This window comes from Aythya marila (assembly GCF_965140915.1).
Source record: "Aythya marila genome assembly, chromosome: 2".
Taxonomy (NCBI): domain Eukaryota; kingdom Metazoa; phylum Chordata; class Aves; order Anseriformes; family Anatidae; genus Aythya; species Aythya marila.
In genome coordinates, this window is record NC_139043.1 from 140,044,784 (window position 1) to 140,063,339 (window position 18,556).

The following is an 18,556-nucleotide window of genomic DNA, read 5'->3' on the forward strand; positions in this document are numbered from 1 at the left end:
TATCTTAATTCCTCTGTTTCCTGACTCTGATAATGATTATTACAAAATCAGTGGGAGAACAGTAACAAGGACATTGTCCAAAGAACAAAGTCATCCTATCTTTACCAGACGCTGGATGGGCTTATTACTGCCTCTGCTAAGCCACAAACATATCACTGTAAATTTTGTGTTTTGAATATTTCTGATCATAAGTCATTGATTATTTTTTTTAAACCAATATTCACTTTTGTCTTTAATTATGTGCAAGCCTTATGGCTTTTAGTTTTCCTGACTGTAACACCAATCAAAAATAGAAATATTTTGATTTTTCTTATTTCCCACAAAACCACCACTGCCACCACCACCTGCTACTATTACTACTAATAATAACAATAATGCAATGGTGATAGAAGCAAAATATATATATATATTGTTTCATTTCAAGCATGCTTTCTTTGATCTTTTCAAATTATTTTGTTGCAACTCCCTTGTTTGTTTGTTTTAAATAACTTCCAGCAAATGTTTCTATTCTTTTGTAGGCAAATATCATGCAAATCATTAAAATAAATATAGCTTTATAAAGTCTTACTTATTGACTCCTTTCCAGTTACTAGGGCACAGATGTGTCTTCTCTTGCCTACAGCAGTGACTTGAAGAAAATAGTTGAATATTTAAAGTAGCTTCCAGGTCCTAAGTCAAAATCTAGATGATTCATCTTTCTTACAAGAAAACAAAAACAATTGTATTAAATATTCACATAATGTAAACACAGTATTTTACAAGGATAGGTGCCAAACCTACAAAAGTGTCAAACAAGGTATCTCAGAAAAATCAACATAAACTTTTAAAAAACATAAATGCCCTCATAATAAAGTTTCTTTCGTATCACTGTATAATTTTAATGAATCTGACTCTGTTAGGGAAAAAAAGAATCTTTTCTTTAGCTCAGACTGAATTATATTTATATTAAAATACATTGCTTGTTTACAGAAATCTGCATTTGATTTTCCAGGAACAATTTAATAATTGCTGCAATTATTTTAAAGAGATTCATTTATATAGAACTTAATTTATGTATGTTAGTACTTTGAAATTTAAACTGCAATCTGTTTTTTCTGTTGTTGTTGTTGTTGTTTTCCCCAAAAATTAGCTACATAGTCGATGTTGAAGATGATAAAGAACAATAACATCATTCAAATCAAAGAAAGCATATCTTAAACCTACCATGATTGCCTTAACTCCAGAGCATGGTTACAGCATTTTCATACACATATTTAGTGGGAAAAAAAAAATCTGATTAAAGTAAACTTATGAATAAAAATTTCAATTTAGTACCACTACAGGTAATGTGTAAGTTCATGTAGCAAAAAAAAGGAAATTTATGGTAGAGTCCCCATTGCTAGTTACCCTTGCTTTGTCAAAGCCCTGCAGTCGTTTATTTTTTTTCCTTTCTTTCATTTATTCACCTCTCCACATGGTCCACAACCCTTTTCTCAAGTATTTTATTTTCCAGCCATACAGCATTATATACAGCTAAGACATACAGTAAGGAATACAATGCAAAATAGAGAATAGTATGAGTTTTGAGTTACCTAAGTGCACGAGTTATTCAGGGCTCAATATATGCAAAGTCTTATTTTCAGGGAAAAAAAAGGAGAATGTCCCCTGGTTGCACATTAAATCAAAACTCTCTCTTCTGTTTTTTTTTTTTTCATTTTGTTTTGTTTTGTTTTTAAATATTATTATTATTTTTAATAGCAAATTAGTATTATTGTTACACTTAAAAATAAGAGAATTAATGATAATGATTACCAATTTATTTGAAACACAATTATATATGTAAATTCATCCCACCTACCTTGAATGTCCCTTGTCTTCCTTCTGCAAGACTCACTGAAGAAAGTGAGGTGAACTAAAAAGTTCAGAGAAGTTACTTAGCACTTTTTAAAAGTATCAGCAATGGAGTTAGGAACATTGATCTAAGTTAGTACTTTAGTTAGTACTTTAAGAAGAAAACGTTTTTTAGAGCAATTTGATTTTTAGAGCAATTTGATAATAGAATGGGGGGGTGTCTTTTTTTTTTTTTTTTTTTTTCTCAAGATTTGCTTTTGTATTGAGACTGCTACTAAATTAGTTTAAGAAGCTATCCTACCATAAGATAAAAATTCTGGTTATATGTTGCGAGGACATTTGTTGTCGACGGAAGGAAGACACAGACGCTCAATATGAGTGATCACTGAACTTCAATTTATTGGATAGCTCAGTCGTCTTTTATCTAATTCAATATAATTAGCTCATACATATTGCAAAAGCTAAGCTCATGATTGGTTAGTGCATTTCTCTATTTTATCAGCTAGTTTCTCACTCCCATCAACCGAAATAACACAGTTAGTACTTTCCCAAACCTCCAACGGATATCGTGTCCTTGTGCCTGATTAGCTCCCAGACCTTACGTACTTTCTCAGACTCATATGAGCTGCGTTCGATACTTTTTTAGACCTTACGTACTTTCTCAGACTCATATGAGCTGCGTTCGATACTTTGTTAGCTCGCGACCTCCTAGTTGCTCAACATTCACATGACCTACTTCACTTAACCATTCCTCCACAGTTATACAAAAGAGAGACAATCTGTACTTCTCATTTAAAAAATGTGGTACTTTTTCATTTTGATGTCGAAACTAGAATAGAATAGAATAGAATAGAATAGAATAGAATAGAATAGAATAGAATAGAATAGAATAGAATAGAATAGAATAGAATAGAATAGAATAGAATAGAATAGTTCAGTTAAAACATAACATTGAGGGCATTGTCCAAACATCTCTTGAACACTGTTAGGCATGTTAGGCACACCTCTCTAGCAGGCCTGTTCCAGTGTTTGACCATGATCAGGGGAAAGATTTTTTTTTTTCCTAATATCCAGTCTGAACATCCCCAGACTCAGTTTTGTGTCTTTCCCATGTCCTATAATTCTTTACCAGGCAGAAGAGACCAGGATTTCCCTCTCCACTTCCTCCCCCTCAGGAAGCTGTAGAGAGCAATGACGTTCCCTCTCAGCTTCCTTTTCTCCAAACTAGACAACCCAAGTGTCCTCAGCCTCTCTTCGTAAGTCATGCTTTCCAGACAGAGAACTGGTAACAAAAGATGTGCAAAAGGCAGAGGTACTTAACAGCTTCTTTGCTTTGATCTTCACTGGTGATCAGGCTTCCTACATTTCTTCAGTCCCCAAAATTCTTAGCAGGGTCTGGGGGAACAGAGTCCCTCCCACTGTAAGTGAAGAGCAAGTTTGGGACCTCCTAACGCAACTTAACAACTACAAGTCCATGGGCCCTGATGACATGTATCCTAGGGTACTGAGGGAATTGGCTGATGTAGTCACCAAGCCACTCTCTCCATCATATTTGAAAAATTATGTCAGTTAGGCAAAATCCCTGGAGACTGGAAAAAGGGAAACATCACTCCATTTTTAAAAAATGTAAGAAAAAAGACCTAGGGAAATACAGACCATTGAACCTCACCTCTATGCCTAGCAAGATCATGGAATGAATCTTCCTTGAGGCAACGTTAAGACACATGCAGGACATGGAGGTGATTTGGGACAGCCAGCATGGTTTCACCAAGGGAAAATCATGCCTGACCAATCTGGTGGTCTTCTACAATGGAGTGACTTCATCAGTCAACAAGGGAAGACCAGCTGATGTCATCTACTTGTATTTCTGTGAGGCTTTTGACATGGTCCTATACGATGTCCTAATCTCTATATTTGAAATGTATGGATTTGAAGGGTGGACTATCCAGTGGTAAGGAATTGGCTCAGTGACTGCACTCAGAGAGTAATGATCAATGGTTCTATGTCCAGGTGGAAGCCGGTGATGAGCGGTATCCCTCAGGGGTCTGTCCTGGGATCAGTATTTTTCAATATCTTCATCAATAACATAGACGATGGGATTGAGTACACCCTCAGCAAGTTTGCAGATGACACCAAACTGAGTGGTGCAATTGATACCAAAGAAAGAAGAGATGCCATTCAAAGGGACCTGGAAAGGCTGGAGAAGTGAGCCTGTGTGAACTGCATGAGGTTCAACAAGTCCAAGTACAAGGTGCTATACCTGGGTTAGGGCAATCCCAGACATAAGTACAGACTGGGAGAAAAACTCATTGAGAGCAGCCCTGTGGAGAGAAACTTCTGGGTTCTGGTGGATGAAAGGCATGACATGAGCCAGCAGTGTGTGCTTGCAACCTGGAAGGCCAACTGCATCTTGGGCTGCATCAAAACAGGTGTGACTAGCAGGTCAAGGGAGGTGACTGTTCCCCTCTGTTCTGCCCTTATGAGGTTTCACCTGGAGTACTGCATCCAGGTTTGGGGCCCCCAGCACAAGAAAGATGTGGACCTGTTAGAGTGAGCCCAGAGGAGGTCTACAAAGATGATTAGAGGGTTGGAGCACCTCTCCTATGAAGAAAGGCTGAGAGAGATGGGGCTGTTCAGCATGGAGAAGAAAAGGCTTCAGACAGACATCACTGTGGCTTTTAAATACTTAAAGGGGTCTTATAAAAAGGATAGAGAAGAACTCTTTACTTAGGTAGATAATGATAGGACAAGGGGGAATAGTCTTACACTAAAAGAGGATAGATTTAGATTAGACATTAGGAATAAATTCTTCACTGTAAGAGTAGTGAGGCACTGGCACATGTTGCCAAGAGAAGTTGTGGATGCTACATCCCTGGAGGTGTTCAAAGCCAGTTTGGATGGGGCTTTGGACAACCTGAGATAGTGGGGGGAGAGGAGGTTGGAACTAGATGATCTTAAGGTCCCTTTCAACCCAAGCTATTCTATGATTCTGTGATTCTATGATAAGTCAAAACAATTTTCATTTTGCTTTTGAAACTTTTACATAAAACTTCTTGAGTTGAATTTTGAAAATAATAGTAGTAGAAGAATTATTTTGATTGCATCTAAACATCTGATATTGTGAAATTCTCATTTATTACATCCCCCTTATTTTTTTTATTGTAACTGCATGTTTACTTCACCAGCACATGATGTAGTAGTACTATACAGAACCTAACATGATTGAGTTATCAGCTGCCTATAAACTAATATGTTACACTTTGTTGCAGTGAATCAAAATAAAATATTATATTATTAATGACTATATAAAATATAAATTTATAGAGCCCAATGATTGGTTCTTCTATTTTTGTTTCCCTGCTTTGTTGGAGGTATAAGCTTCCTGTACTTAATGCAGAATTATCAGTAACCAAAGATAATTAAGATAAGATAATATTTTTTATCTAAATTGAAACAAACAAACAAACAAACAAACAAAAAAAAAAAAACACAAGAAATTGTGTAAAATAACATGACATAGGGTACAACACAAAGAAATATCAAATAATGAGCAATATGGTTATGCTATAAATTTCTTAATAGTAAAACCATGATGTTAACTGAAAGCCAGCACGTGTATATTGATTTTATCAGTTCATCATAAACTCATTTTCGGTGAAAATAAAAATAAGGTCACAGAGGAGACACACATTAAAACAAACCAGATGAGTTAATTACCACCATAACAAAGATAGATTAGAAAACAAGTGGGATTTCATTCTCTCTCCTAATATACTGAACAAGATAGAACTTGCAATGTACAAACGAAAGGACAGATAAATAAGGAGAGAAAGAAAGAAGAAGAGTGGGCAAGCAGAAGATATCTAACCAGGCAATGTCATTGCTAACACACATTCAAAGAGAAGATCTTTATGCCTTCTGTACTAGATAACTTATCTATTGCAAAGAACCCACATAAATTGGCAAAACTATGCTAAAAAATAGTTTTAGTTCTTACTTAGTTCTTATTTATATTAAGTAAGAAATTGTACAGTACTCTTGGAAAAAGTGTAAATTTCTTAGCTGAGCATTTTTAGAATATCACAAATATTTGATTCTATTTTTAATTGTAATCATTAATTAAATGATTACCAGGTCTAGCACTACGTGCTCATTTCAGATAGTAGCTAATGAGATGGCCATAATTTTATACACTAAAAGCTGACAATATAAATACAATTACTTTACATCTCTCTTCTCCAGATTTCAGATTTTTTTTTTTTCTGATTTCCAGCTTATGTGATACCTACTTCATCTAACAAAATTGCATTTTAGCTTTAATCCTTTTCTATTTCCCCAAACATTTCCACACTGTTAGTCATCTGCATGCATTTTAGCAAATAACAGTCTCTTCAGCTTTCATTTTGCTAACCTAATTTGACAACAGGACTTAATATTCCCTGGTAATATAATAAATCATACTTCTGATCATCTCTCTCTTTTTCTCTATCTCTTTCTGGTTTTGGAAGGCCTTTATCCTTTGTTTTTAGCTTTATGTTCTTGATTTTTTAGATTATGTAGTCAATGAGACTACACAATTCTCAACAACAGCAAACAACTTCAATACAACTTCAGAAATTCTCTAATTATTTGTAAAAAAAAAAAAAAAACACCCTTTATATTCTATTTATATTAGTTTATTGCAACACTGTTGTATTGTGAATTTTACATGTACTATGACATTATACTTTATATACATATATATATGTATATATATATATGTATATATATATATGTATACCTGGCTCCTATTTCTCTTGTCTTGAATCAAAACTTGTAGTTAAGACAGCCTCAAAAAATCAGCCTACTTTTGTTCATGAGCCACCCAAAATTCCTAAAAAATACATTTTTCTGTGTGTTCTATCAGGTTCCACTTTGTTTTCATATCGGTCAGTCTACTCATTCCAAAATGAGTAGACTTTTTTTTTGTCTTTCAACCTAGGAGACAGAAAAAAATAAATAAATAAATTAAAAAAAAATGGTTACTGAGTGGGTATAATTAAACATTAACTCAGTTCTTCATAGTACTGGAAGGACAAATTTCAGTTTTAATAGTTAATAGGTGTTTCAAAAAGCAAAAGTGCTCATACAGAATTTGAAAATCTCTGTCATTTGTGCCACATTGGTTTGAGATACTTCATGTATGACTACGGCTGCCCTGGAAAAAAAAAGTTTCAGAGAACATGAAGATTCATAATATTTGAGAAAAAATTTTGGTTAACAGTTGGATAGTTTCTCCCTTTTTGTCCAAAGACAATTTAGGGATTAGGAACACGTGTGCATTTTGAAATGCCATTTGAAGTAGGTAGATAATTTTAGATTTAGGTAGATAATCTCCAAAGGAGATTTTTTTTTTTTCCTAGGCACATCCACCGCAAAATATGTCCTTGTAAAACACATCCCAGAGCTTAAAATTAAACATTGTTCTATCTAGCGAACAGATTACTCACTTGCAATTCACCAAATCTATGATCTCCTAACAATTTAATTTTGTCAGTGACTTGCTGTGTGATCTCAGAGAAATCACTCCACAGCTCTCTGCTTCTGTTTCCCTGTGATTGTCTTTTTGACTTGTGCTTTTAGACTTTAAAACTGCAATTAGATACATGCGTAATAAAGTCTTATCTCATTTGGTATTTCAGTCTTAATGAAGATAAAGAATAGATAATGAATAAACGGAGTATATTTCAGGATAGGATAGGCCTTTGGAAGTCGACCCACTGCTGCATGGACTCATGGTCACGGGATGTGCTGAATGCTTATGCAACAAACACAAGTGTCCTCAGGGACAATATTTATCAGTGGGAATTAAAACAGTTACATACCATATTGAGCTGAATAAAAAAATCACATACATACAATGTGAACACGTCTATCTTTGCATAAAGTGTCATGATTTGAGGAAGACTTCTTTGGTATGGTGTGAAACTGTGTTTCCATTTTAGTTTACATTCACTTTCATCTTAGACACTTTAATGAACATTAGGTCACTATCTAATGCCTTAAAATGTAATATATGTCCTTGGGATAAACGCTTCAGTCTCTGATGGTGAACTTTTTAAATAAAATGGGTCATTAGTACTTATACCTATCCCTTTGAGTGGCATTAAAAGCTACTCTGAGAAAAGACACTAGACTATTCAAACTCAAAGCACCCTCTCACTTAACCATAAGAAAAGCGTGCACAGAAGTGCACAATAATTTCAATCATTTAAATCATCTGCAATCTATGTATAATCTTAAGCATTATAATTCCAGTATATATTCCATTCTCATTATCAGTGTTTCAGCTTAACTTCCTATATCTTCAGTAGAAGAATTTAGTCCTTTGGCATTCAGTTCTGTCCTCCTATTATTACCCTTCATTATAAAACTATTTTTCTATAGCATATGCAGTTTCTGACTATCAAAACCAATGTCACAATGAGTCTTGAGTTAATTTGCTATTCTATTCCTTTGTTTCTGCAAAAGAAAATTGTTTTGTTTCACAGTGAAATACCACAAAAAGTGATGCTTAAATGCATACGAGTATAATTATTTCACAAAACCAAGACATAAACAAGACTGAGGACTGAGGAATGATTGGTTTATCATGTTGTCTATGGTACAAGTATCAATCAATCAATCAAACAAACAAACAAAAAAACAACATCAACAAAAAATGAAGATGTATTTTAAATAGAAACTAGCTTTCAGACTTAGGCGACTTTATTTAGTCTCAGCTTTGCAGGTGGACACCATTTTTGCCTCACTAGAAAGCTGCTCTGTGTTGCTCCCAGAATAGAAATGAAAGTGACCAGAGAAACTAAACCACAATATGTTTCAATAAATCAAGCTCAGAGTTTGGCTTAACATTTTAACTGAACTACAATGTTCATTGATTATTGTGTAAACACAAATTTCAGTATTTTATTCCTCAAATAAGCATTCTAATTTCTTCTTTCTTTTATTTTAGCCTGTGATTTTAAAGGCTTTGTAGGGAATACAGATGAAAGTGAATTTAGAAAGAGCTAAAATCCATATTTTCTCTACATGTTATAAAAGAATGTAAAAAACAGAAAGATGTACATGCACTTGCATAAATGGAAAACAGAATCATCAGAGCATTTGTCTGTTTCAGTGAGAGCAAAGAAGTGTTTGTTACATTATAAATGCCAATTACCTTTATAGAAGCCAAAATCATTTTCTGTAAAAGAAGCATGCAAATTAGCAAAGGGCCTGATTCAGTTTTCCCTTTGTAAAATGTTAATTTGCATCTGAAAATACCTCTGCTAAACACTGATTCAGATGGACAGTAAAGTAAAATTTAATAAGTAAGCTCTGAGACTGAATTGCCTCTGAATAAGTAAGTACTGGATGAAAAGGGTGTAGCAAGGAGCTGACTCAATAAGAGGTTTTTGTTTGTTTGTTTGTTTTTCCATATAGTTAGCTAATCTGTTCTGGAAAAGGCTATCTAACATATAACCAAAGAGTCATTCAACCCAATAAGAAAGAGAAATAGCCACAGAACGAAGATAGATGGTTGGTGAAAATTAAAAGAAAAGGTGCATTTTGAGGGAAAAGTGTAGTCCATGTTTGAATTCTGTTTCCAGTTTCACAGAAACTATCATGGCAGTAAGATGAGATGAGACCAAAATATGTTATGGTACAATACCTGTGAATAGCATGATCAAAACTACTCTGCCTCTTCCAGAATTCATCTGGTTCATTAGGAACTGATGTGAACAACTTGCTTTTGCTAGAGGGGATCAGAAAATATGAAGATTTTAGTAAGAAATGCCTGTATGTGCATTGTTTTATTTGGGGATAAAAGCAAATTACTATGAGCCTGGAGAGTATACTACCAGCTACCAGGAGAGAATACTACCCTTCTTCCCTGAACCATATATGTGCAAGGTCCTCAGATACTATTGCTAAGACGCTTAGCAAGTATAAATTAATGACTTCAGTTGAGCTGATGAGTTTTTTTAAGCTCTATTTCATTCAGAGCTTTAAGGGATGAAGTGCCAGCAGCACAGATATTCACTCTCCAATTTTATTCCTGTTCTGGAAGGTACATTAGAGTAAAATTTATTTATTTATTTATTTATTTATTTATTTATTTTGGAAATGGGTTTATTTCCCTGGAATTTCCCTGGAAGATAACTGGAGCTACTTATATTATTAGGTCTTTGGTAGTAGAAGTGGAGTATAAATAGGGTTTATATTGCATTCTATATTGAATAAACTGTTTTCAACATCTGAAATTTTTTTTTCTTTTTTTTTAAGGGTGATTCAGTCCCTTTACCACCTGTATGGCCATTCTTTGGACAAAATGCAGTAAGACCATATTGGTACTGGGGAGACCAGAACTGGACACAGCACCCAGATGTGTCTCACCAGGACTGAGCAGCAACAAAGGATCACCTCCCTTGATCTGCTGGCATTTCTCTGCCTGCTGCAGCCTGGAATGTGGTTAGTCTTTTTGCAATAAGGGCACATTTCTGGCTCACACTCAACTTGCTTTCCACCAGAACCACTAGGTCTTTTTCTGCATAGCTGGTTCCCAAATGGTCAGCCCCAGCCTGTACAGGAGCTATTCCCCTCCAGGTACAGGACTTCACAGTACTCCTTGTTCAACTTCATAAGGTTCCAATCTGCTCATTTCCACAGCCTATCAAGGTCACCTTGAGTGACATCACCACCAGTGGTGAATCACCCCTTCCCAGTATTGGTTCACTACAGACTTTCTGAGAGGACATTCTGTCCCATCACGCCATCATACACATAAATGGTGCACATCAGTTCCTCAGCTCTGTAGGTAAATCTCAGTCCTGCTCACAGTGAAATGCACTGGCTGGCAGTGTCTTTTATTTTTCAACACATCAATAGAACACAAGCTTAAAATAAAATGAGAGAGAGAGAGAGACAGAGAGAGAGAGAGAGTAATCTGCCACATGCCTATATGGTCTGACAAGGCTGTCATTTTGATGGCTAAATGTGGCTTATGAAGGAAATAATCATGTCTATAACTATTGGCTTTCCTAGGGGGAAAATAAAGCTGTCCACCTTATGTCTTTTAATCAGATGTTACTTAGTGAACTTTGCTAAGCGAGCTACTCACAGTCTGGTATTCTCTTCTAATTAAAAATGGTATCCCCATGAGTTCAGTGCAAGTCTTGTTAAGATTAAATTTTCAATGGTTGTCTGTTTCTGTTGCTGACTGTGTTTCAGAAAGTGTCAGAATGCTTACTATCCCGGAGCAGCTATTTGTAGACAAATTTACAGGGAACAGCTGTAGGTAGCAATCAATCATATTTGGTTCAGTGACAGAATTTAATTAGCTGACAAAAAAAGTGAAATACTCTATAAAGTAAATGAATTGTTATTCACGTACGAATATATTTCCTTTTCAGTTCTTTATTTACCATGTAAGAGACAAGCAAAAGATCATCATATTATTATGATCCATGATTGCCTCCAAAATCATAGCTAAAAGTATCACCCCTCCCCCCTGCTTACTATTAGGATGCTTGGCTTGTAATTAGTAATATTAAGCTTCTTTCACTGCCAAATTATTTCTATTTTTTTATTTTGTTCTTCTCAGTATTTATCTGAAATATCAGCCATTTTATTCATTATTAATGCAAAAAGGGTCATCTGATTGTGGATATATTAATTCAAGATAAATGCAAGACTTGCTGTCTCCACATGAGTGAAGAGTGGGGTCAGATTGGAACAGTGATTCATGAAAAGCAATTAAAAAATAAAATATTCTGTTTTAATGGCATTTTACTATCTATCTGAATTTTCACTCCAGTTGTGTACTTTCAATATTACATGGAGAAACATGATGTAAAGTTTCTTTTCATAAAAAAAAAAATTCATAGAAATCAGAACTTTGAGGAAGATGGTTATGATGAGAAAAAATAGGTTTTATAATCATCTGTTGGAAAGGACCAAAAAAAATAAATAAATGTTCTCTGTTTTCACATTTGTGAATCTCTCCTGGAGAAAGACATCAGTAAGATGAGTTAGTTTTCTTGAGGTAGAGGTAAGGAACAATAGCAAGAATTTTTTGCTTTGTATAATGCTGCAGTACTGACTTGAACTGAGATCTGGGGAACAGTCTTTATGTTTTTCCTCTGTGCATTTTTGAGCAGAATTTTAATGTTATTGAGTAATAGTGCTTTTAAAGGGGGTGAAGATTTTGTGAAGTTAATACACTGTAGAATACAAAGAAAATAAATGTTATGGAATTACATGATTGAGCCCACAGACATTCAGACTCTGACCTGCTGAACCATTGTGTCATATGTCTTTTTTTTTTTTTAATGTCATATGTCTTTTTTTTTTTTTAATGTTAACCTGCTGGTTAGAGGTGGCATATTTCTGTCTGGAAGTCCATTGGCAGACATATCTTGTCTTTGTTGTTCCTCCCACAAACTAATTCTTCAGACTCATTACATTTCTGTTTTACCTCTCTTATAACACAGTAGCTCTGATCATGTACAGAAGGCCTAGACATAACCATAGCGCATAAGCTCTAGGTTATTGCCTGGTTCCCCAGGCAATCAAAGGTCGATCAAGATCAATCAAAGGTCCAGAACAGATCTCAGAAAATACAGAGAGCTGCACCACATTGATATATACAGAAATTTATTTATTAATTTATTTATTTTCTGGAAGAAGAAGGTATGTGGGAAGACTTAAATGTGTATGCACAGTATCCAGAGTATTCTGAATATCTTATATTTTCTTTAAATTTATGCATTCTTAACTGCCCTAAATTTATCATTTTTCATTTCAGGTAGTAGCATATAGATTACATATTGCTTTCATCTAACTCCTGTTGCATTCCAGTTGGAGAAAAAGTAGCGTATGTTTGCATTTATCCTATGCTGTTTCTGAACAGTGTTTATGCTTTCCAGTTGCACCTGCAACATTAGAAGGAAGAGCTCTCAAGTTATTGAAAGAGCAGAGAAGTGAAGTGGTCTGTTCAGAGCAGAAGGCAATGCAAAGGTGAGCTAAAAGTCACATTTTCACATTCCTTTTGCCTTTCCTCCCGTGATCTAACAAGCCACTGACACATGCTATTCAAAGAACACAACATCTATAAAAAATGTGCTTTTGGGGAGAAGCACCATCAGACTGTAGTAATTCTTCCTTTCTAAAGAACATAAAAATACTTTTAAATGATACATTTAAAAAATTATTACCCTGATATGCCCTGGACAAACTCTTCTGTAGCTATTCTTGATTCTTTCTCTTGTGCTCTTCTGTAATGCATTATTGAAAACAGCATATTTATTGATTGTACATGTATGTAGTATATCACAAAAGATATGTGTGTGAACTGATGGTGTGTCTTTATCAGTGAAGAATCAAGAAAATCTGAATTATTCATAATATACTGCAAGTGAAATGCTCATACTATTCTTTATCACAGATATCAATGATAACAATTCACATTTATTTATAATTTGATATAATTTGATAATTGTAATTTATAATTTATTTATAACACATTTATTTACAACTTCCTTTATAAGCACAATGAATACAAGTACTCTGAAGTAAGATGTGAAGGGAAAAATATAAATGTGCTACATTTCCCTGAGGATTTTTTGACCATATGGTTTAGTAGAAAAATGTTAAGAGTGGGTACACAAATTGCTCCTCAGGTAAGGTAACCGGGACAGAGGTAAATTCCTGATTTTACTAGTGTTTTCTATTGATTTTAGGACAGTTCTGATTTCACCTTTTTGATTGCAGGGCAAAATTTTGAAGGACAAAATTTTTAGCCTATCTTTACAAAACTATGTGAAAAATACAGTTCAGCTACTCTATTTTTGGCAGCATAGTAATTGAACAAAGGGTCATATTGCTTCTACCATCAAAAGATTACTGAGAATTAAGTGGATTTAAAAGACCATCATTTTAGATATATTAGACATGCAATTGCATACCTACTCTGCAAGATCAGTTATCTTGATTGAATATGTCAATCAGGTACATGTAGGCTTAAATGCCTATTTGTATGCAAGAGCAGTTTATCCAATATACATAGATAATTACAGATAAAGCATAAGTAACTGGAGTTCACAGCTGTGACTGCAAGAAGCACATGGGTTTGTATATTCACTCTGTTAAAACATAAGAATTTGGGACAAAAATACTGGTGTTTGACTTGTGCTTTATTTTTTATTTATTTTCAACTATGGAATTATGAAACTAGAGAAAACAATCCAAAACATTTTCAAATATTTAGTTGACTATATTCCGTGCCTCAATCTTCCATTTCAACAGTGAGAAATATCTAAGAAATGACACTGCAATACATTTTGGCACTGCTTTATGTAGGTTTTACAGCTTGTCAATCATACTAGAACAGTGGAAAAAAACTAATGCAAAACCAAGGGCACAATTAATGAAGAATGTGTAAATGCCATATGTAAAATAATGCAGAATTACAATAATGTTAAAAATTGAAAGCATTAATTAAAATAGATAGAATACTGAGTATTGTTCAGAATAAGTTGTAATGATAACCTTATGAACATCACTTGGAAATAAGCATTGCTATAGCTTCTTGATACTACACATACATACAGCTTCTATGGCATCTGCCAGTGTTGCCCCTTTCCCCTTTGCAGGTACAACTAGTAGCAAATCTGAGCACGTATGTCAGAGACACACAGACACACACAGACAGAGACAGGACTCAGACACAACAGACAACAAATTCTGTCTTAGTCAAGAAATAGCTGCATTACACAACACTTACACAGAGGACTTATTTAAATGTAGACACAAGAGAGAGCTCTGGCTAGTAGAAACAGTGAAGGTACACACACACAGAACTCTCAAGATTCACAAGCACACACACATTCACTGATCCTTTGAGTACCTTACATGGCTCTCTGTCCAACCAGCAACACCTGCCCAAATCCTCAAGTATTTGCACAATCCCTTTGTCTGCCCAGGACCCCTGCCCAGGTCCTGGGCCCTCTTACACCCTTCATAAATTACCTACCCATTTGCAGGTCCAGCTTGAAGTTCTCTGTATGCATGCATACACACATCCCTCATATACACCACATTAACAAGTCCTCTCGGGTGTATCTTCACAGACCTCCTGCCTGCCTGATACTCCAGTATGGATTCAAGGACCCCACTACTCACTGGCTAGTCCAGCTTGAAGTTCACTGCTGTATTGGGTTTATATAGCGAGGTTAAGGTACAAGGCAGCTGCAGGGGTGGCCTCTGTGAGAAGAGTCCAGAAGGATCAGGCCCAGTCAGCACAGGTTCATGAAAGACAAGTCCTGCCTAACTTCATCTCCTTCTTTGACCAGGTGACCCACCTGGTGGATGAGGGAAAGGCTGTTGATGTAGTCTATGTAGACTTTAGCAAGGCTTTTGACACAGTCTACCCTAGTATTCTCCTGGAGAAACTGGCAACCCACAACTTGAACACTCTGATGGGTTAAAAACTGGCTGGACTGCTGGGCTCAGAAAGTAGTGGTGAACACGGTGAAATCCAGCTGGTGACTGGTCACCAGTGGTGTTTCCCAGGGTTAGGTGTTGGGGCCCATCCTTTTTAATATCTTTATTGGTGATTTGGATGAGGGAATTAAGTAAGTTTGCAGAGGACACCAAGTTTGGGGGAAGTGTCAATCTTCTGGAGGGTAGGAAGACCCTGCAGAGGGACCTGGACAGGATAGGTGGATGAGCAGAGGCCAATGGGATGAGATTTAACATGGCTAAGTGGTGTGTCCTGCACTTTGGCCACAACAACCCCATGCAATGCTACAGGCTTGGGGGAGAGTGGCTCAAAAGCTGTGCAGAGGAAAGGATCTGGGGGTGTTGGTTGATGCTCATGAACATGAGACAGCAGTGTACCCAGGTGGCCAAGAAAAACAATGTCATCCTGGTTTGTATCAGGAATAGTATAGCCACCACGACCAGGGAGGTGATCATTCCTCTGTAGTCTGCTCTGGTCAGGCCACACCTCAAGTACTGTGTTCAGTTTTGGACCACTCAGTACAAGAAAGACATAGATGCCCTGGAACATGTCCAGTGAAGGGCTACAAAGCTGGTGAAGGTTCTGAAACACAAGTCCGATGAGGAGCAGCTGAGGGAGCTGGGGTTGTTTAGTCTGGAGAAGAAGAGGCTCAGGGGAGACCTTATTGCTCTCTATAACTACCTGAAAGGAAGGTGTGGGGAGCTGGGTGTTGGCCTCTTCTTGCAGATAACTAGTGATAGGACTAGAGGGAATGGCTTCAAGTTGATCCAGGGGATGTTTAGGTTGGAAATTAGGAGACATTTCTTCTCAGAAAGAGTAGTCAGGCATTGGAACAGGTTGCCTGGGGAAGTTGTAAAGTCACTGTCCCTGGGGGTGTTCAAGAAAAAATCGGACGTGGTGCTTAGGGACATGGTTTGGTGGGTGACATTAGTGGTAGGGGGATGGTTGGACCAGATGATCTCAGAGACCTTTTCCAACCCCGATAATTCTATGATTCTATGATGAAGATGCCCTGCTCTAGATAAGAGCCAGTTTCAGCCAGATCCAAAGGGGCCTGTTGCTGGCCAGAGCCATGGCAGTGAGCCATGTTGTTTGCCTCTGTGAAATCAGATTTAAGAAAACGAAAAAAAAAAAAATGCTGCACCACAGCAGCTAGTAGAGTGAGGACTGAGAAATATCCCTGCAGGCACCAAGGTCAGTGAGGAAGGAGGGCAGGAGGTACTCCAGGCACAGGAGCAGAAGCTCCCTGGCAGCCTGTGGAGAGGTCCACTGTGAAGCAGTTTGTCCCACTGCAGCCCATGGGTGCCACCGCAGAGTAGATCTCCATGCTGCAGTATGTGAAAGAACCCACAGTGGAGCACATGATCTGTCAGGAGCTGCCACCCTTGGGGGACCTGTGCTGGAGCAGTTTGTTCCTGACAGATGGACCCCGTGGTACAGACTCCTGTCGGAGCAGTTCTTGAAGAGCTGCTGCCTGTGGGAAGCCCATGCAGGCTCAGTTCGGGAAGGACAGCATCCCGTGTGAGGGACCCCAAGTTGGAACAGGGGCAGAGAGTGACCACGAAGGAACAGGGGAGATGAAGTGTTAGGGGCCGACCACAATGACCACAACCCATTTCTCTGTGCCACTCAGGAGAGAGGACATAGAAGAGGGTGGATGGGGGGAAGGTGTTTTTATTTTGTTTTAGTTTCTCACCTCTCTAGCTTGTTAGTAATAGGTAATTAATTATATTAATCTTACTATGCTGAGTCTGTTTTGCCTGTGACTATAACTGTTGAGTGATCTACTTGTCCTTATGTCTACTCTTGAGCCCTTTTCATATTTTCTCCCCCTTTCCATTTGAGGAGGAAAAGTGAAAGAGCAGTTGCAGTGAAGCTCAGCCTCAGAGCTGAGTAAAACTGCCACAGTTGCACACACATACACACTCACACATTCATCCCTCAGGCTTACCACATTCACAAGTCCCCCCTGGCATACCAGCATCGAACCCCTGCCTGCCTTACAGTCCAGACTGGACCTGAGGCCCCTGCTACCTTCCAGTTGGTTCAGCCTAATGTTTGCTAGTGAACACAGTATTTAATATGAGTAAGGTAATAGATTTTCTCTTATCAGTTCTAATTGAAGGATGGGATATATATATATATATATATGTATATGTATATGTATATATATATATATAATTTTATTCTCCATAGCACTTGAAAGCCAACAAGGTTGGGAAGAAAACGACTATTTTCCAATATTTCTGTGCTCTTCACTTATGAATTCAGCATATTCTCTATTGGCTTTAATAAAAGAAACTAAAAAAAAAAAAAAAAAAAAAAAAAAAAAAAAGTGGTTGAATTTGGGAGTCATACTGTATGTTTGACATGTTTTCTGCTTGGATGGAATGAATAGTTCATTATTGCTTAACAGATTGTTTTCTACAGAAGTGCTATTTGATGAAATTTTAAAACTCTTCTTCAAACTGTTTCAAGACACTGTTGTTTTTTTGTTTTGTTTTGTTTTGGTTTTTTTACAAAAGCTCTCAGTGTTTAACAGTTTACAACCTCAATCCTATAGGAAACCCAGATACAGAAAGGCTGTTATAAAAAGAGGTATTATATAAGACAAAACAAAACAAAGCAAAACAAAAACTACTAATGTCTTCATTAGTGTCTTCATTATTGAATGAAATCTGAAGAGGTGAGATTTCACAAAGAGCTGGTATTGTGTCTTACAGTATGCTTTCTGAGTCAGTTATATTCCCAGTCATTAAATTCCTTGAAAAGTATGCAATTAATCAACTCCAGGGAAAAGCATTTTTAAAAGGTGTTCAGGAGGGACAAATCCATGTTTAATTTATTTAAGAGTAATCATGTAACTCCCACAGGAGTAAATTCAGAACTATGTGCTGACATCTGTTTATGCTTAAATGAAAAGCCCTTGAAGGTCAGAAACTATATGACTTTTACAACATTTCTATGTAGCCACATATTACAATCAAAACTTTTCTGCATGAAATCCTTCAAGAAATATTCTATGTTGCATTCTTATGGATAAACCAGCAAGTTTTTTACCAGGAAGATCAGCAAGTCATGGAATATTTGAGCAAATTGGACAGTCATAAATCCACGTTTCCTGTTGGGATGCACCCATGAATGCTGAGGGAGCTGGCAGATGTGATTGTGAAACCACTCTCA